The following is a 22,030-nucleotide window of genomic DNA, read 5'->3' as shown; positions in this document are numbered from 1 at the left end:
TATTCGTTAAGTAGGGGAGAAACCCTGTAACCACTGCGTGTTAACCTCCCACAGCTTGTATGGCAGAAGTCAAGGGTAAGCGTGGACAGAACACCATAGATGCGTCTCTGTGCCCGTTTCCAAAAATACTCATTTGAGCATGTGTCTGTCCTTGAAAAGCCATGTTCTGCCCAGGCTGATTAATTTCTTAACAATAAAGATGAGTGGCTTATTTTTAACTTGAGGCAGGCAGTGAATGGTTGAGTCCACTGGGGTGGGCTCAGGAGGGGTGTGAGTGCTTTTTTTTGAAAGGAGGTGAGAGCAGGTCGCTGATTAGCTGGTCCTCCCCTCACTTCCCTGGTGTCACCCACCAGATGACATTTCTTCAAACAGGCAGAACAGCTGTAATTCAGACACGCTTTAGTTATCGCAACTTCAAATTTATTTTGCCTTAATCACATCCCTGCCTCCGTTCTGGCTGGCTTCTGTAATGACATGAAAAGAGAGTAGTTGAAATGCTAGACCTTCCAGCATCTGACTGTTGTTTCTGCTCCTGCGCACAGCAGAATAGCTACTTGATTCCATGAGCTAATACTGGACATCAGGAGTTATGCTTATTCATTCAGCAAAGAAATATAGAGGGTCTACCATGTGCGGAACAAAACAAAGCAAAATGAACAACCACAGTGTCTGCTGTCATGGCTTTCAGAGTCAAACGGGGATGTCATGAGTCACCAAAAAGAGTCTTCTTTCTCTTTTCTCTTTTCAGTGTTTGTCTAACAGATGTTCTCATGAACCCCTTTTCAAAGTTTGAAAAAGAGTCAACATGAAGATGGGCTAAGTGAACAGAGAGTATGTAATGGGAAAGCGCTGGTGGGTGAAGCTGAGAAGAATAATGCTTTTCATCTATTGTCACCAAAGCTATGATGCCGTTTGACCCTCCACACAACCTTATGAGATCACAGGCCATGCTCATTTTGCAGAGTAGAAAACTGAGGCTCAGAGAGGTTCAATAACTTGCCCAAGGTCTCATAGTTAGAATAGCATACTCAGGACCAAAATGAAGATCCCCTGAAACTTGATCTATTACTCCCTCCATCTCACCAGGGCAAAATAATGAGAAGAAACCCAACCAAACAATATTTTTTGTACACTGGCATGCATGAAGTAAAACAAATGATCCATAAAGCTAATGAAACATTGTTTTGGTAAGTAGAAAACGCCCCAGTGAATATTAGTAATAACATAATCAGAATGCTATCAACAGTCACCTAATCAACCCCCAAATTCCAATAATACTTCTTGAGGGCTTGTCACACGCGAGGTGCTCAGGCGTGGTGGACACAACGGTGGATCACAGAGCATGGTGCCAGCCCCCACAGACTGTAAGACTCCTGAGGGTAGAAGGTTCTCTGGCTCATGCTCCTTACTGTGCCCAAATTACGCACTCAGTAATTATTTATCGATTAAGTGGTCACTGCCGGCCTTTGTGTGCCACCGAAGGCAAGAAAGCAAGAAGGCAAAAGAAGGCGTTGGCTGCAGGAAGTGCTCAGAAGCATCCTCATGCTCACAGAATCCTTCCCTTCCCCTCCCCAACCCTGGAACTTAGAGATACGAGGACTCTATGGGCTCTTAATAGTCTATTTACTAGACATAAAAAGTCAGAAATGGGAAACAGGGGCAAAAACTCTGAGCATTAGTTGATCCCCTTTAGGATAAAATTATTGGTGAGCGCTTTAAGGCTCAACTCATAAAAATGATACCATTGAGTCCATAACATTTGTGTGTGACACATACAAAAGCTAGTATCAAATAGTGTTAAAACCACTAGAGCATTACTGCCTGGCTTCGAATCCCAGCCGTGCCATTTAGCAGCTGTGTGACCTTGGCCAAGTCATTTAACCACTTTGGGCCTCAGTTTTCCCATCTGTCAACTGTGAAGGAAGGTACAATGACCATCAAATGGTATGCTACGGGTAAAAGTCTTAAAAGGAGACCTTGCAAATAATAAGAGCTTATGAATACAGTATTATCTATTGAAAAGAGATTTGCCAGATAACACAGCCAGAGCCATGACAAAATATAAAAATAAGGTAAAGTTAATGATTCCTACAAAACCAATGCTCTCCTTTTCTCCCCACGGTCAGGTGAAGACTTGGCTGGGATTCAGGATCCACCTGTCTGGTCATCCTGAAGATGGAAGGACCCTTGCAGAAAGTAGTGCAGTTAAAATAACCTTGGAGAAAGGAATGGCCACAGCTCCTACCATAAAACCCTAGACATATGGAAATGTTCGATGAGCTTTTGGTTCAAGCTCTTCCTGATGAGGTCCCAAAGCTACTGAATACCTCTATCATTAGAGATGCCAAAAGAAAGAATTTCCATAGACCCTGCCTAAGAATAGCTCTGCATTTAAAGATGGACATTAAAAAATAATAATAATAACCAGTGGTCATTCTCATTAATGAAACACATTAATGAGGCTCTAAGGATGCTGTGGATGTTATAATGGATGTTATCATGATCTGTAGCAAAGGCTAGAAGAGACTAAGGATGAAAGAGTTGGCAGGAACCTTGGGGACCATTCTGTCCAACCCCTTAATAATTTAAACTAGGAAGCTGAGGTCAAAGGGGCTCAGGGAAGGTCTTGTCTCTCATGGGGAAATGACAGCCAACCCAGGACGCAAGCTCAGCTCCTCTGATTCCAATCTGCACACAGCAGTGTTCTCTCTGCACCATCAGGGATGTCAGGGAACACCAATAATGATAGTGTTAGATTGGGATTGACATATGTACACTAATATGTATAAAATAGATAACTAATAAGAACCTGCTGTATAAAAAATAAATAAAATTAAATTAAAAAAAACACTAATTGGGCACTTTGATGTGTTACACACTTTTCTACACATTTTATTAAAATAGGGAAACTTTATTAAAATTTTAAATAAGAGAAGGATGGTGACTTGTGCACAGAAAAAACACTACTTCTTTTAAAGGCTACCCAAGGCTACTCAAAGTTGGCACTGCTCATATGCAGCCTTGATCTCCAGGCTTCCTAGACCTCAGTCCATAAGCTGCACTGCATGCCCACATGCTATAAATTTATCCTCTCCTCTTTTTTTTTTTTTTATTCGGTACGCGGGCCTCTCACTGTCGTGGCCTCTCCCATTGCGGAGCACAGGCTCCGGACACGCAGGCTCAGCGGCCATGGCTCACGGGCCCAGCCGCTCCGCGGCACGTGGGATCTTCCCGGACGGGGCACGGCACGAGCCCACGTCCCCTGAATCGACAGGCGGACTCTCAACCACTGCACCACCAGGGAAGCCCTCCTCTCCTCTCTTTGCATCAAACTCACTGTCCTCTGTTCCAGTGCTCCAAAATCTTACTAGGAATCGTCAGAAACAATACTAAAGCACTAAGGATAAATATACAGTCATACATTACCTTCTCTCTGAGTGTCTGCATTTAACAGGGCTTTCCTTTTCTTCACCCAAAACAGTAACTGATGTAGTCATTTTGGACAGACTCAGAGATCTTTCAAACCAGAAGCCTTTTAAATCCCATTACATTGTCATTATCTTCCCTACCTATGGGGGCTGGTACCACTCCCTAGCCCTATTCACAAATCTTTATGGTGGTGATGAGAAAATGCTTACAAACCATAGGTGATGTGCATACACAACTGTCAGTCATCAGAGTCAGGACCAAGAATGACAAAGAGTCCAAAGGCACCTTGATTGACAGGGCCAGTCCCAGGAGAATCACAGCAACGGAGAGTTTCTCCCAAGGTCAGACCTTAACCTTCCCAGACTCTATTTTCAGGTTGAAAGGAAATGTCAATGCCTTATCCCAAAAGAAGGACTCGGGCAGGCTAGACCCCCAGTGGGTGGAAGAGCATATCTTTGTGGGGAAAGTTTTCATCATGCAGAGGCAGAGTGCAGAGGCATTTAGTTTGCTCACATTTGAAAAATGTATGACCACTTTTTTTAGGAAACAAAAAATCACCCTGACTTCCCTCCCAATTTTGACTTAAATGGTTTTCTCTATAATGATACTTAAATATGTACAGACATAAAGCTGAGTCTTACAGTTTCGACTCCTCTAAAACCATCAAACTGCAACTAAATGCTCTAACAAAATACAAATGAAATTTTAAAACCAATCCAATTCAAACTAACAACACTGACTTACTATTCAGAGGATGATGTTTTGCTAAATGTAATCCTCCATCCTCATTATGATTCTGGTACCAAAAACCGTAAGGCAGGTGTTCAGAGTTCAGAATGCACCCACCACCCACTTTGCAGTAGGACCCTCCTCCCCCATGTCTTCATTCACAGCAAAATTAAACATTACTGGACCATCACGTGGCCTTCGCTGAAGGCAAGTTACATCGTTAAGTCCACCGGTTCATTTCCATGAGCCCACGGCAACTGAAGTAGTATTGGCACCAACTGGATTGTAAATAAAAAGCACAAATTCAGGCACCAGAATCACGTGGCCGTATTATTCATTACAAGCTGGTCATCTGGATGATCCAGAATGTGCTAATATTATTTCAGATTACCACTGGAAAAAACCCGTAAAATTTCAATGTTACCATTCAGAAGTCCTATGCCCCTCCCCCATGAATGCCCCTATGAATCCCACTCTGACGAGCAGTGGTGGGCAAGAGAAGCAAAGAGACCATTGGTGAGTCCTGGCTCCGTCACTTCTTGCCTGTAAGACCTTAGACTAGTTACTCGACTTCCCTGAGCCTCAATCTCCTTGCCTAGATAAACCGGGATAAAAATGGAACCTACCTCACTGGGATGTTGAGAAGACTGTGTGATACCATGTGGAAGGTGCTTGGCCCAATGCCTGGTGCTTCATAGGTGCTCAATCAACAGCCACAGTCATTCCTGCTCAGTTACTTGATGTCCAAGCTCCACAAAAAGAGGGAAGGATGCACTCGCATACCGAAACAGAAGCATTTCAAAAGAATTTGAGTCGAAGGTGGAAGCCTTTCCTATGACTGCCCCGGGGGCGGGGGGGGGGGGGCGGGGAGTTCAGACAAGGCTACCAATCACACTTGTGCTTTGATATGTAATACGGATGTGGCACTAGAGCAGATTCTGAGAACAAGGGGCCCTTGGACAAAGTGAAAGGCGTCAAACTTACTGGGTTGGCCCAAAAGTTCATTCGGGTTTTTTACATCTTACAAAAACCCGAACAGACTTTTTGGCCACCCCCAATTCTTGTGGAATTACTTATTTTTACAGTTAACCAATTGGGGGAGGAGAAGAAAGGCTTTAGAAACATTTGAAAGTGTTCAACCATCAATCTTGTGCTTCCGAATTCTTTAGGATGGATCCAGTGGTCAGTTCATCTTACCACTGACTGGGTGCCCACCATATGCAAGCCCTTGCGATGAGTACGGGGGGATCACAAAACGGTCTTCACCCTCAGGGCACTTACCATCCAGAGGAGAGGTAGGTAAACAAGAAGAAAGCTGAAAGCTTAGACTCTAAGCTTCACTAAAGACGGGGGCTATGTTCTACTGGTTTCTCTACCCCAGAGGCTAGCACCACACCTGGTACAGAGTGGGGGTGAACAAATGAATGAATGAATGGATGAATACATGAGTGAATGAGCTATAAAGGTTAGACTATGTATATGCCGTAAATACAGATACAAAAAAAAAAAAAAGACTGATGGCTCTGCTGAGGATTCAGGGATTGAGGAAACCTGGAAAAGATAGAACCTGAAATATCTGCAAAGAATACGGGCTAAGTGTAGGGGCGGAAACTCTTAAAGATCAGAGTCCATTCTGTGTCCCACTGAGTCCGCATGACCCAGCAAACGTTTGCTTTTCCATCTTCATGTGACTCGCCATCCTCCCTGTTGAGGTCCCAAACCATCACCCCCAACATCCTCTTTTGTCTTTAGCTGAAGGTGAGGGTTTTGGCCATTTTGGCAAGCTATTCAGTTTTCCTGGGTCTCTCACAGGTACACATGTTATTAAACTTTTGTTTCATTTTCTCCTGTTAGTCTGTCTCACGTCCACCTAATTCTTAGACCTGCCAGAAGAAACTAGAAAGGTAGAGGAAAATGTCTTCCTCCCTGGCAGAAAAAAGACGAGAACTTCAAGAAGCAGAGATAGGAGATGGTCCAATTATAATTTTATACAGTTGCCGTGTGCCGTAAATTAGTTCTCATTAGTAAAAATGTCCTCATTCTGATGACTATTATGTCTAGAATTTCGACAGCATCCTATATCTGTAAATTGTATGCAACTAATTTTTAGTTTGTTATTTATTACAGGGACGTTTGATTTATTTATAAACAACCTGATGGTTCATTATTTATTTGAAAAGGAAGCTGAAGAAATAATATCTGGTCTCTAGCAGTCATGACTTAATTATTACTATTGGTCTCCTGGGGTTCTCTAATAAGTAGCCATAAAAAGTCAATTTGCAATTAGGAAAAGAAATGTATATATCTGGCAGCTTTACACTGACATGATTGACAACAGGACTGACAGAAACTCTACAATGAAAGAAGAATAAGTTCTTCATGCTATTAGCATATTGTCTTAAAAATAAACCACTGTCTAAAAAAAAAAAATGGAAAAAATAAAAATAAATAAATAAACCACTGTCAATCCTAGGATGAGAAAAGAGTATAAGAATGGTTTGTTTCAGCAATGACTAGGATATCATAAAGGCTGCGTACAAATACCTCAAGAGTAGAAGCCCAAAAGCAACAAGAGACATCATTTCACTGATAGTTTGGAAAATCACTAAGAGGGCTGGCCTGATCAAAAAAGGAATAATTAAAACTGAATAAAAATCATCTGGCAAAGAAAACCATTATCTCAGAGATGATCTCTCACCAAACCAGATAATGAACCATTTCTACTAGATGTTCTTACATCTATCTGGATGACCTCAAATAACTACTAGGTTCTTTTTTTTTTTCATATTAAAAATATTATCCTTTAGCTAAGTGTTTATGTTCTCCTGTCTGAACATCGCTCCTCTTTTTTTGCAGGAGGAAGAATATCTCTGTCTTTATCTGTTTTTCCATTCTTCTGGAAGGAAGAAGTATTATTTTAGTTTTTCAAAGCCTTCGGGTCAATGAAATGAGGGTGTCTGAGAAGAATTTAGGGACAGATTCTAAAGGGAAAGTTCCCAAACTGAGTCAGAGCGAGGATTCTGCCACGATCTGGAGTCACTCCTCTGGAAATGGAGTAATTCAAAGAGAGCTCCTGGTGGATGGGGGGCAAAGCAGGAAGGCTGCTGTCATGATCATTTGGGAAATCCACCACGTCAGGCCTCCAGATACACTGAAAACAGCCCCAAACACCAGTTAGGTAAACATCTCTAACCTTTGTCATCCTTGAATTTTCTTTCCTATAAAGATATGCCCTCGAAATGTATACTGCCACAAAAAGCCCTAGGACTAGATTTCCACTAAGGTACTTCTGATTTCGTTCGGATAAAATAACCTTCACAGAGTATCGCACGTTGGCTTGAATTGTAAGACAATAGCCAGGTGTGGTCGTGAGGACCTCGTAATGGTTGATCTGGGAGGAAGAGGTTAAATTAAAGGTGAGAAGAAGTACTGAAAACATGGTATATGTTTGGTCCTCACTCCAGACAAAGTCCTTGTGATAAGTATCATTAAGCATGAGATTTTAAAAGCAATTTTTAAAGAATAAAACTAGAAGACTCACAAGGAACCACTCCATGTGGAGATTCCCACAGGTGGAGAGTGTGAAGGCCATCTCATGAATAATACAGGGTCATTTCCTCCAGGGCTTGTCCCTGTGGCCTCCAGGGACCTGTTTAGGTTAACAAACATGAGCTTGAAGGAGCAGAGCCTCACAGGCAAAACCATGCAGCTGGGTTCTCCCACAGGGCCACTGTGACCTGTCCCCCTTGTAAGCTATTAACGACTTTGCTAGCACGTAACTGAGCCCACCTAGAGCCATCCTACATGTCTTAACACCTCAGTTTCCAGCTTCATGGCAAGCCTCAAAAAGTGGTTGTGGGCTGAAATCAAAGTAATTTGGATCTAGGGGCTGTTTGGGTTTAACATTTATCTCACCTCCACCCAGCACAACCTTTCCAAATCAGTCTGCACATCTTTGGGGGCTGCAAAAACCTTCCGGACCTTCCAGAATGATACCAGACCTCTCAGTGTGATTGGGAACCAGAACGAGAAGGAGATCCCCTCTCCCCATCCGTGATATCTCAAGAGGCAGAACCAAACCAAGGTCCAGCTTGTAAGCCCAGAATCTCCACAGATACACACTATTATATATAAAATAGATAAACAAAAAGGACCTACTGCAGAGCACAGGAAACTATATTCAATATCTTCTAATAACCTATAATGAAAAAGAATCTGAAAAAGAATACATATACATATATATGTGTACGTATAACTGAATCACTTTGCTGTACACCTGAAACTAACACAGCATTGTACATCAACTAGACTTCAATCAAAAAAAAGAATCCCCACATGAGCTGTGGCACTTGGACACAAGGTCAGAAGGTATGCCTTGAAAATCTGACCAAGCAAATATTTCAATTTAGAGCTTCACCTAAATGTCACCTTGTCAAATTCTGAAGTTTAATACTAAACAACAGCTGTGTGTGGAACAGAAATCACCAAGAGACAGAAAAATAAGAAAAGAATCCTCCCTGACCAAAATTTAACCTTTTTATAAAGGGTTGTTTGTACATCAGAAAAGATCAAGTGAATATCATTAATGCCCACAGCAGGAAAAAATTAACATATTCATGAATTAGTACTTTGCTTTCACTTGCCTTGTCAAGGCTGAGACTTTGCTTTTAAACAGATAAAATTCTGTTTGAACTACCATTAATTTATCTGTATTTACCATCCTCCATTTCAAAATTCATAGGATGATACCTGTAACCAAATAAATAATTTATTTCTGTACAAAAGATTCAACCTCAAAAGAGAAGTATAAATTGTACTTTGTTTATACAAAACACTTGGCCAGACCTCATCACTTGGCTTTTATCTTTAATTAGCTACAGAAGTCAAAATAAAAATAAATTCTATTAATTTAGCCTGTATTTCAGATAATTTTATGTGGGAAAATAATTCACATTGGCTGTTTACCTCAATAAATTGGTCAATATAATCGACATAGTTGACGGTAGCCTAAGAATGAATGCAGGGGCTTTCTGGGGAAAGATGAATTTGATTAGTCATTAAATTAAAATCCTAGAATAATGACCATTTAAGTGACTTTTAAGAAGATTCCAATTGATTATTCTAGTTATTTCTTCAAACTGATTTACTCTGCATCGTATCTCATTTCACGGAAGGTGAAAAAAGAGACATACCTGTCTGGAGCTTGCCCCAGAGGCTCTGCCATCAGTGGAAGGGGAACCAGTCAAAACCAAGGAAAGCAACAATAGAACTAATGCAAATAAACATGCATATTTGCTGTTAATTTTTCAGGATTTGAAAGGCACACTGAACTATTTCTCACTTAGGCAGAGGTTGTTTCATTCTATTTAGTTTAAGTCAGCTTTACTAGCTCGAGTTACACACATCCATATGCCAGGTCTCTGATAACAGAACCACCAGGAAAGAAGCTAATCCACCCAAGTCAACTCTCCTACAAACGCTCAAGCATGTGAAATCTACCAGATGCTGACCCACCCATCCTCAACTGCCACAAAGAAAGCCCAACTTCCTTGAAGTGCTGGGTAAGCAGTGGGGGTCATCTTCGAAAAGCATGAATACCAGCCACCCCTTACATAAAGAGTGCTTACAAGCGGGGCAGAGGTGAGAACTAAATTCTCATACGTTGCTTGTGGGACCGTTCATTAGTACAACCTCCTGGAAAAACCATTAAAAGCAACGTCAAAATACAGAGAAAGCCTTAACGAGGTCCATCTATTTGAGCCAATAATTCCACTTCTAGCCATCTAGCCTGAGCAAATGATCCAAAATATAGAGAAAATGACAATCAACGGTGTTCATCAAAGTATTATTTTTGATATTCTGGATAATTGGTAACCATCTAAATGTTACAGGGGAGAAGGTAAGTGAATTGGGCAATATCATCGGTGGGAATTCTGTGTGGCTACTGAAAATGATGCTCATAAAGACTGTTGACATGAAAAGTTATTTAAAACGTTTGATGAAATGCACAGGATGCAAAACTCTATGCTCAGGCTGATCCTGATTTCACAAAAATACGCACATCAAAAAGACTGAAAGGAAATACACCAAAATATTAGTAATTATCATTTGCTCAGAGTAAGATGTGTGATTTTAATTTTCTCTTGTTAGACTATTCTATGTCTTCCAAAAATTTTATAGAAAGCACGTATGTCTAAGAAAAAGAAAATATTTTTAAAAATCAGGGCAGAGGGTCCCTGGTTTTCTTGCTGAGTGGACAGACCGCAGCAGACACTAGGAAATACCTCTAGCCTTCCTGAGCAGATGCCATGTCCCACCTGTCACTCACGCTTGATGGAAAACCTGGTGATGATTTCCTGCCCTCCACATCATGCCTATGCCCCCCTTGACCTTGTCTTTGACTTTCTGCCTTCCTTGTTTATACTGAAATACCCCTCTGGCAGCTACCTCTTCTCTGTAAACCATGCTCTCTAACCGCCCTTTCACCAGCAGGACCCAGTTCCATGGCCTGGTCAGCTTCCTCCTGGAACAGCCTGGTTGAGTCTTGGCACTGACAACAAGCAAGTTACCCTTGAAAGAAACAGGCATCATAACACAAACTACCAAAGGACAGGGCAAGGAAATACAGTTTTCTGAATACATTCTAAGACAAATACCATATGATATCACTTATATGTGGAATCTAAAAAAAAAGATACAAATGAACTTATGTACAAAACAGAAATAGTCTTACAGACATAGAAAACAAACTTACGGTTTCCAAAGGGGAAAGGGGTGAGGGATAAGTAAGAAGTTTGGGAGTAACATATACACATTACTATATATAAAATAGATACACAAGAAGGACCTACTGCATAGCACAGGGAACTATACTCAATATTTTGTAATAATCCATATGGGAAAATAATCTGATAAAGAATATATATGGATGGACACATATATATGTATAACTGAATCACTTTAGTACACCCGAAACTAACACCACAATGTAAATCAACTATACTTCAATTCAGAAATAAATATAATTAAAAAATAAGAAAAATTGCATTCTATAAAAGCATTTTATATATTGTGGACTTCCTTCGCCTCACAGACCTGGTGCTATACCAGGCCCAGCTGTATCTGATCTCTTGGGAGGTCCCTACTATGACAATCATCCTTAACACATTCCGTGTTTCAGTGCATCTTCAGAGACCCATAGCATCGCACCCTCACGACTCTGTAAGGCGGGGAGATCAAGGATTATTTTCCTAAGCGTACCAGTAAGAAAATTGCAACTCAAGAGTCTGGGCTCTGAGTGGCTCAGACCCTCCATCCTCGAGGCGTGCTCCTCTGTAAATAGTGATGATAATACCCATGTGGGGGAGTTGTTGTAAGGATTAAATGAGATATCGTATGCAGCCTGCTCAGCATCGTGTTTGGAACAGGGGCAGCACTCAACAAATGCCAGCTTCTGTGACCGTTAGGTCAATGGGAAGCTCAAGGTTACATAGCCGGGAAGCGACAGCGCCAGGCTGTGAAGCCAGGCTGTGAAGCCAGGCTGTTTCACACCAAGTCCACACTTTTTATACTTTATTCCCAACACCGTAAGAGGAGTATTAAGGCATGGCTCAAGTCCTTACAGCACTTATAATACTTTGTAGCAGGCATATCTCAATTGAACGAGACAATAAAGCAGTGATTCCCACAAAGAACTAAGGCAACGGTAATAAAGACTAGGATATAGCTCTCAAACTACACAATTCTTTTGTCCAACAGCTACCATTCCAGCATCTTCTTATGTGTACATTCCAAAGCCCAGGAACCCCATGTTTCATCCCTGTTTCAAGGTGAGTGGATATGGGGGAAACAGATATGAAAATAAGTCCCTTCCCATCCCGACTATAGAAAACATTTTCTGTGGGCATTCTGAACTGCAGGAAGTTTGAGCTATTTTGGGAAATTTGTCTTTAACTTCTCGAAAGTACCATTCACAATCACACATATGTTTTAAGGGACTTCAAAACAGCGTCAACTGAGTTTAAGTCTGCTTCCACCTTTTGAAAAAATCCTCAACTCGATTAATTAATTTTACCTACAACATGACACCTGGCAGTTGGTAATATAAAAGAAAAGGTACAGGACAGTGAACATTTTATAGGCAAAGGCAGAAAGTTCTCCAAGTTAGAAGCACAGCATGTGCAGACACACACAGAGTAGGAAGTCACTCGGTCTCCTTTACGTTTGGTGCCGTAATCGGGGAATCCAGGACCACCAACCCCAAGCAATACTATTTCTTTACAGCAATGTTGGCCTATTTATCTGACAAAAGAAGAGTGTAAAACTTTGTGTTGTGGAATGTTGACACTTTTTCATATCTAAGAGGGTAATTTATCAATGAAGACTTGAGATGCATATTTTGAAAGGTATTTAATGGGCTGTGTGTTTTCTTATTCCCAATATATACTACTTTCTAAGAGAGAGAGAGAGAGAGAAATGATGATCACTAAAGGGTGGTCCTTAGCATAACTGTGAAGTAGGAGGAGTTTATCTTTGGAAATACTCTACCTCCCTTTTCTGCATGTCTGTTATCCTGGGTGGCCAGGGGTGAGGACCCCCCCCACCCCCGCCCACTCACTGAGCATCTTCAATGGGGCAGACTCGTGTGCAGTGCCTGCTCTATGTAATCTGTTTTGATCCTTACAACAAACAACCTTACAACACATGTATTCATCACCCCCATTATTCAGAGATCAGGAAACTAAGTCTCATAGAATTTAAGTGACACATCTAAAATACAGAAACCGGACAGTGACTACGGAGATTCCTCCACTGCGGTGCTCGTCTGGGTTTCCCCTGCCTGAACTGGGCTCCCCCAACCTTAGGCACTCCCACCAGCTCTGGCACTATGGACCAGTTACCATCAAGCTGTTAAGGACAGGCCACCACTTGAGTTCATCCTCTTAGAATAGGCACAGGTCCCATTCCTATTCTGAAAGGAACCAGGCAGGCATGATTTTAACCCAATATGGCTCGAGTAGTAAAATTTGAGACAGGATGGCAGGACTTCAGAATGCCCAGACTCTTCAGAGATCATCTAGTCAAACTCTTCCCCCATGAATATGCAGATTTAAAATAACTAAGGCCCGAGAGCGGATGGGCTTTTGCAGAGGTCACCCAACAAGTCAAGTGCAGGGCCCGGATGAGAGCCAGGACTTCTCACTCACTCCCATTCTCTTTTATGGCATCAGCTACAAACATTCAAACACGGGGTAAAAATACACATTCTAGGCTACATAGGAATGATTTCAAGGTTATTAATTCACACTGGCTATTCAGAGTGCTGGCCAGACTGCCTGAGCTTGACCCCTGGGTGCCCTTCTTACTAACTGTGTGACCTAGATAAGGTGCCCTCTCTTTGCCTTGGGTTCCTTAACCGTCATACGAGAATAACAATAGTATCCGCCTCGTGAGGTTATCATGAGGATCAAACGTGATAATCTGTGTAGAGCTCCACCTTCTTTATGCTTGGCATAAAGTAAGCACTGAATAAATGGTACATATGGTTGCTACCGTTTGAATTATTACCATTATTACTACTACTAGTTCAGATAATTGACAGTTAATACTTTCACTCTGGGGGAAGAAGGCAGCAACAACTCCCTGCTGTCAAATCATCTCCTTCTTCTCCAAAGGCAGCACTAGACAGTCTCAGGAATGAAGGTGAGTCAGATGGATGGAAGTTAGCACCAGGAATGAAGAAATTACCTTTGAAAAGAAAAGTGCCTACAGAGTATTTTTATTTGGATGTTCAAAGTCAAAATTCCCCACCTTTCTCAAAACAACTCTTTCTCATTTTATAGTTGACCCTTGTACAACTCGGGGGTTAGGGGCGCTACACATACCCCCTTCTAAGAGGAAAATCTGAGTCTTGCTATCTCTGCCTGGAAAACAAAGGAATTGGTCAATGACTCACCCAAGGGCAGGAAGCTGAAACAGTTTGGAGAGAATCAGGACTCAAACCCCAGGTCTTTTGATTCCATACATTGTGATCCCTAATCACAGCTCAAACCTGTGTTGTTCAAGGATCAACCGTACTTCCTTCCCTCCCACCCCCGGTTTGGCTGAGATATAATTAACATAAAACACTGTATTAGTTTTAGGTGTATGTATATATTGTGAAATGATCATCATAATAAGTTTAGTTGACATCTACCATCTTACATAGTTACAAATTTTTTTCCTTATAATGAGAACTTTGAAGATCTACTGTCTTAGCAACTTTCAAATATACAATACAGTATTGTTAACTATAGTCACCATGCTGTACATTATACCCCCAGAACATACGTATCTTATAACTGGAAGTTTGTACCTTTTGACCACCTTCACCCATTTTGCCCATCCTCCACCCCTTGCCTCTGGCAACAACAATCTATTCTCTGGATTTATGAGTTTGGTTTTTCTAGACTCTACATATAAGTGAGATCACACAGTACTTATATTTCTCTGACTTATTCACTTAGCACAATGCCATCAAGGTCCACCCATGTTGTTGCAAATGGCAGGGCCTCCTTTTTATGGCTGAATAATATTCCATTGTATATACACATATACCAGATTTTCCTTATCCACTCATCCATCAGTGGCCATTTAAGCTGTTTCCATATCATGGCTCGTATAGAAAATGCTGTAATGAACATGGAGGTGCAGATATCTTTTCAAGTTAGTATTTTCATTTTCTTTGGATGAATACCCAAAAGTGGGATTGCTGGATCATGTGGTAGTTCTATTTTTAATTTTTTGAGGAACCTCCATACCGTTTTCCATAGTGGCTGCACCAGTTTACATTCCCACCAACAGTGTAGGAGGGTTCCCTTTTCTCCACATTCTCACCAACACTTATTTGTGTCTTCTTCAGTTTCTTTCATTATTGTCATAGTTTTCAGGGAACAAGTCTTTCACCCCCTTGATTAAATTTATTCCTAGGTATTTTATTCTTTAAGATGCAGTTACAAATGGGATTGCTTTCTTAATTTCTCTTTCTGATAGTTCGCTATTTTAGGGTATAGAAATGCAACTGATGTTTGTGCATTGATTTTATGTCCTGCAATTTTACTGAATTTGTTTATTGGTCCTAACGGTCTTTTAGTAGAGTCTTTAGGGTTTTCTATGTATAATATCATGTCATTTACAAAGAGATAGTTTTACTTCTTCCTTTCTGATTTGAATGTCTTTTTTTTTCTTGCCTAAATGCTATGGCTAGGACTTCCAGTACTATACTAAAGAAAAGTGGCAAGAGTGGGCATTCCTGATCTTAGAGGAAAAGTTTCAGTTAAAAGTCCCCGTCTTTCTTAAACCTAATCATTCTCCGTGACTTCCTATCTCAGTACAAAGCCTGCCATCTATCTAAACATCTTAAGCTTCTCATTCCACACTACCAGCCACTTGGTGACTAGAGCCACTGATTCTCTCTCTGAAATGGTTTTCTGTAGGTCTCTCTTCTCTTTCCCCATTCTACCTGGTTCAGGCACAATTAATTTTACTTATTGTTTTTGGTCTGGACCGCTTTAGTGGTCTAAAATCTGAGCTCGTTCCTCTTTGCAACCCCACCTACTCACCGCCTCCAAAGTAACTTTTGCAAGATGAATTAGATCAAATCATTTCTCCCATACAGACTGCATGGCTTCTCCTCCTCTGCAAGGTATATTCATAGCCCAGGCTCACTGAAACACGTCCTCCCAAACTTTCCTGCCACCTCCTCACTGTAGAACACCTACAAGTTCTTTGAACGTGACCTTTCTTTCAACGTGGAACACCTAGCTCCTTCTCTATAGAGATGCAGTCTGAACATGAACTTCTCTGCAAGCTCTTCCAGATTCCCTGAACCCTTTCTTCCCTGGGCTCCCACTGAGCTTGCTCCTATCTCCACTAAACACTCACCATGCTGATCTTTATCACTTAATTTTCTTATCCTTTTCTGCTAGATTGATTTCTGAACAACATGGGCCTCATTCTTGTAGCCTCTGGCACAGGGACTACATAGCACACAGTAGGTACTTAACAAGTTAACTGCTGAGTAAACTGAGTGGATGGTACAGAAAATAAAAGGAATGGGAAAATGAGACCTCAGTGACAAAGTTGATCTCAATAAAGCTAATGTCTATAACCTACATGACTAACTGCAAACGATTATGCAAGTAGTTTTTAAAAGAATGTGATGCGTACTTGCAAATGACAAAGCTCTCAAGTTCCCACTTATGTCCGTTAACTGTTCATCACTGGAGAAAGAGAGAGCCACATCCTCCCTAATTTCGTTGGGTTCTGCAGGAGCTGCAAACAAGGCATTTGGAAAGCTCTTGGGATCCTGTAGCTTTAGTTGAGGACACATTCCCTCATAAAATTCTACGGACTGGACTCAAGTAGTAGGTGCTCAGTAAATGCTGATTCGATTTGCAGTGGATTTGAAAGCAAAGAGCAACTCACATTTTAGACTAACTCAACGCAGTGACTGATTGTACTTAAGAAAATAGCTCTAAGGCTAAAGGAAATCAATGGGAGACTGAAAAGCAGCCAACTGTTCACTCCCCTGCCTTGTTCCACAGTCGATGCTTGTCTGCTTCTTGATCCTTTCTAGCTTCTAGGTTTTTCTTTTCTTTTTTTTTAACATCTTTATTGGAGTATAATTGCTTTACAATGGTGTGTTAGTTTCTGCTTATCAGTTATACATATACATATGTTCCCATATCTCTTCCCTCTTGCGTCTCCCTCCCTCCCACCCTCCCTATCCCACCCCTCTAGGTGGTCACAAACCACCAAGCTGATCTCCCTGTGCTATGCGGCTGCTTCCCACTAGCTATCTATTTTACGTTTGGTAGTGTATATATGTCCGTGCCACTCTCTCACTTTGTCACAGCCTACCCTTCCCCCTCCCCATATCCTCAAGTCCATTCTCTAGTAGGTCTGTGTCTTTATTCCCGTCTTACCCCTAGGTTCTTCATGACCTTTTTTTTTTTCTTAGATTCCATATATATGTGTTAGCATACGGTATTTGTTTTTCTCTTTCTGACTTACTTCTGACAGACTCTAGGTCCATCCACCTCACTACAAATAACCCATTTCGTTTCCTTTTCTGGCTGAGTAATATTCCATTGTAAATATGTGCCACATCTTCTTTATCCATTCATCTGTTGATGGACACTTAGGTTGTTTCCACATCCGGGCTATTGTAAATAGAGCTGCAATGAACATTTTGGTACATGACTCTTTTTGAATTATGGTTTTCTCAGGGTATATGCCCAGTAGTGGGATTGCTGGGCTGTATGGTAGTTCTATTTTTTACTTCATTGTGTTCCTGGAATGGAGGGGGTCAGTTAGCAAGTGTTGCCCTGTGCCTGTGATACATTTGCCTGTGTTTTGGGTTGATGTAATATGTGTGAAAGTTGAGCTGCTTATTTAAAATGTCCTACTTTTCCTAAAGCCTCCCCTCCGTATGACAAGTGGGATTCTGGCTTAGGGAAGAGAGAAGGGTGGACTGGAATGCTCTAGCATCTTTCATCTCCAGTTGTGGGATATATGTTAAAGGGAGCTCAGAAACTTTTGTTTTTACTGAAAGGATACTTTAAAAAAAAAAAAAGCGTAGGCAGCAGACTCATTAGATGTCCACTGAACACTTCTATCCTAACGTACTAAATAGGAAAGATTCAAAGCATGCACTCTGCTATAATTCATTTTGGGATAAGACAAAGACAGCAGTGCCTTGGAGAATAAATCATTAACTAAAGTCAAACGGAGAAACCCTGGAAACCAGTGAAACCAGGAGGCAGCCGAGGGATCAGGCAGCTGGGATTTTCCTGTTCCCTCTAGTGACTTCTAGAGAGAAGCATCCCACAGGCAGGAGGAACTCGGCACACTGCGCTCCCTTCTATTTCACTTTTCAAACTTGAAGTTATTTTTAGATGACCCAAGCCCGCTAATCCCAGGCAGGACAATTCCCAGTCCGCTGCGTCTCAAAGCACCTTCCCCTCCCCAGCACTTTCCTTAAAGCACTGGGAAAAGAGGCTCCGATTTCCCGTTTGCTCTCTGCGTACAGACCACCTCCCCTAATCCCCTCTCCAAATCTCAGTCCCGGGGACCACAGGCGTCATTCCCGCTCCTCCACTTATGCACCTGCTGCTGCTACTAGAAAGACGAACCCCTGGGCCACTAGGACTGGGGAAGGGGCTCCTTGAGACCCGCGCCCTCTAGAGGGGGTCAAGGGACCTCGGTCCTCACGGCCGCCGCGGGAGCTGAGAACTGGATCTGGAGACCACCCGCCGCCACGGCCACCGCCCCCGGCCCAGCCCCATACCCCGCCCGCTCTCGGCCGACCCCCGCCACGGTCCCCCGGCCCGGCCCGGGCGCCGCGCGCAGCCCCGGCAGGACAGGACAGGACAGGACAGGGTGCCGGGACGAGCGGGCCGGCGCCGTTACATAACCGACCTGCTGGTCGTCCGCGATGCGTCGGTGGAGGCTGAGGCGACTGCTGGGCGGTCTGCCGGTCGGCGGAGCCGGCGACTGCTGGCGTGGCGCGGCTGCTCACCTGGCGGCCGGGCCGAGAGCGCGCGGGGACGGGCGCGGTGCCCGCGGGCCTGGGCGTGGGGCCGTGCGCGGCGCGCCCCGCCTCCCGGGCTCCGGCTCCGGCTCCGTGGGTCCGCGGGTCTCTGCCTCCCGCCCGCTCCTCGCCGCAACCTCAGCGGCCGTCACCCGGGACAAAGCGGCTCCGGGGAGGGGCCGAGCCGGCGGCTCTGGCAGGAGCCAGCGGAGATGGGCGCGCCCCCAGCTCCGACTCATCGCGCCAACCTCCAATCAGACCCCGGGAAACCGAGAGCCCCTGTCTGGCCTCCTCTCCTCCCCTCCCGCCTGACCCCGCGCCCTTCCCGGTCCCCCACGCACTCCCCTTCCCGGGCACTCCCCCTGCCCTCCGCCCCGGTGCCCAGGAGGGGGTGAAGACCCTCTGGGGACCGAGTTCAGGAGACGGTCCGTAGGAGTCCCGGGGGGAGGGGCTCCTCGGGGTCACGGCCGGGGTGGTGGCTTCCTTGGGCGTCGGAGTGGGCAGGGGGCTGATGCTGAAGCTAAGGGTGGCTGGGCAGCGACAGCCGGGAAGAAACTGATAGAGAAGCAAACTGTGGGTGGGGAATACTGAGCTGATGGAGCCCCCCTACTCCGGCTAACTGAGGAAAGGTCGAGAAGCCCCTCGAGGGAGGGCCCTGGGGCGCTGCGCCGGGTGGGCGCAGGCGCCCGGTGGCTGGCTTCCCGGCCCCGCCCCGCCCTCGCAGGGGAAGGTGCCCTGCGCGGGCCGTGGCTTTGCCAGGTTTCCCAGCCACCAGACCTGGGGACTGAGGGCTTCAAGGACTCCTATTGTATGAGAGCCTGTGACACAGGAGTGGGTGGCATCCTACGGTATCGTACAGTAAAAGGTTGAATGTGAAACAGAATCTTGTGTAGATCTGTCGCTCAACAAACTTAACCCCGGTAGAGGTCTCTGCTTTACAAAATAAAGCAGTTCAGAGCCGTGGCTTATGGGTGCCACCCGTATGGATAGAGTTGAGTCTCATGGCAAGAGAATGCCAATAGTGTAAAAAAAATATATAATAAGGGAAGTGGGAAAAACTGAAGGAAGAAGGGTGGCGGGGGTGTGTGCACCAACCTGAGGGAGGAAATGAATAAGATATAAATCAGCTTTGCGTTCTGTCATCTTTCTAAATGCTACATAAATAGGCCTTTTCCCTTGTGCTTTTTATGCCCTTTTGTTTCCTGATAACAATGTTAAGATTGCATCGAAGCAACTTGTAAGTTTCACAACTATTCTTTGCTCACCCAGGCACCACATTGTTTTTTCCAAGGCTGACACACAATTACATCCTCTTTGAAAAACAAAACAGAAAAGGTAGACCTTGGCTCTTCTCTCTGATTAATCTGCATTAAATATAAATAAAGACAGAATTTCAGAGTTGAAAATGACCTCGGACTCCTACTCTTCCAAACTTCTAGATGCACAAATCCATATATATTCACTGACTAGATGAATTACTTTTTTGGATAGAATTGTTTGGAAGAGCATCCTTATGTTAAGCCCAAAATTACTTTCCTAGGATTTTCACTCTAGTTCACTTTTTGAAGCGATGAAGACAGTGTCCAATTCCTTTTCCAACTGACTGTCTTTCAAATATGTGAAGATAGCCATCATCACTCACTCTAAGCCCCCATTTCCAAGTAAAATATCCTCAATCTTTTGAACAAAATTTCACAGTAAGTAGTTCCTAGAATCTTCACCAACCTGAAGACCTTCACCTTAATAGGATCTATTATGCACATATATGTTTACAAATAAAATTTTCTGGGTACAGAAATAATATATTTATTGTAGAAATTTTGCAAAGTTGGAAAAACACAAGATTTAATGTGAGAATTCAATGAAGTAATACATGTAAAGCACTTAGCCCAATGCCTGGCACACAGTAGCACTCAATATATGTTAGCTGTCACAAAAGTGAACATGGTCATTTTCTTACCACTCAGATACAGGTTTTCTTATTTTCTTAATAGACCTTTTTTTTTTAAGTTTAATGTTCACAGCAACATTGAGTGGAAGGTAAAGAGATTTCTCATATACCCCCTGCCTCACACATGCACAGCCTCCCCCATCATCAACATCCCCCACCAGAGTGGTGCATTTATTACAAAAGATGAACTGACATGGACACATAATTATCAACCAAAGTCCAGAGTTTACACTAGGGGTCACTTTTAGGTGTTGTACATTCTTTGAGTTTTGACAAATATATAATGACATATCCACCATTATAGTCTCTTACATGACAGTTTCACTGCCTTAAATATCCTCCCTGCCCCTCCTATTCATCCTTACCTCCCCGCTAACCCTTGGCAACCACTGACATTTTTAACCGTCTCCATAGTTTTGCCTTTTTCAGAATGTCATATGGTACGAATCATACAGTGAACTGTATAGACTTTTCAGATTGGCTTCTTTCCTTTAGCAATATGCAACTAAGTTTCCTCCATGTGTTCTGCGTGAACGTAAGTTTCAACTCACTTGGGTAAATACTGAGGAGCGTGATTGCTGGATCATATTATAAGAATATGTTTTGTAAGAAACCACCAAATACTGTCTTCCAAAATGGCTATACCAGTTTGCATCCCTGCCAGCAATGAATGAGATTTCCTGTTGCTTCACGTCCTCACCAGCGTTTGGGATTGTAAGTATTTTGGAATTTTGCCATTCTAATAGGCATGTAGTGGTATCTCATTGCTTTTATTTACAGCTTCCTAATGACATAAGATGTGGAACAGTTTTTCATATGCTTATTTGCCATCCATAGATCTTCTTTGGTGAGGTGTCTGTTCAGGTTTTTCACCCGTTTCCTAACTGGGTTGTTTGTTTTCTTATTGTTCTTATTGTTCCTTTCTGTTTTAAGAGTCCTTTTATATTTTGAACAACAGTCCTGTATCAGATATGTATTTTGTAAATAACTTCTCCAACTCTGTGGCTTGTCTTCTCATCCCCTTGACAGTGTCTTTTGCTCAGCAAAAGTTTTTAATTTTAATGAAGTCCAGCTTATGGATTTATTTCATGGATTGTGCCTTTGGTGTTTTATCTAAAGAGCCTTCATCATACCAAAAGTCATCTAGGTTTTCTTCTATATTATCTCCTAGGAATTTTATAGTTTTGCATTTTATGTTTAGGTCTATGGTCTATTTTGAGTTAATTTTCGTAACGTGTATAAGTTCAGTATCTAGATTATTCTATTTATTTTTTATTTTTTGCATGTGGATATCCAGTTGTTCCAGCACCATTTGTTGAAAAGACAATCTTTTCTCCATTGTTTTGCCT

The 22,030-nt window shown here is 42.8% G+C and overlaps 1 protein-coding gene across 1 annotated transcript in view; it reads right to left on the bottom strand.

Annotated features, from left to right (window-relative positions):
• The window catches only part of RCAN2 (regulator of calcineurin 2), a 264,880-nt gene extending 245,906 nt beyond the window's left edge, over positions 1–18,974 (bottom strand). The window contains exon 1 of the mRNA XM_079934904.1: positions 18,619–18,974. The gene's annotated coding sequence lies outside the window, so the exon portion shown is untranslated. The remainder of the gene's footprint in view (positions 1–18,618) is intronic.
• Between the last annotated feature and the right edge of the window lie 3,056 nt (positions 18,975–22,030).

This window comes from Stenella coeruleoalba (assembly GCF_951394435.1).
Source record: "Stenella coeruleoalba genome assembly, chromosome: 10".
Taxonomy (NCBI): domain Eukaryota; kingdom Metazoa; phylum Chordata; class Mammalia; order Artiodactyla; family Delphinidae; genus Stenella; species Stenella coeruleoalba.
This window is presented reverse-complemented; position numbering and strand designations above follow the sequence as displayed.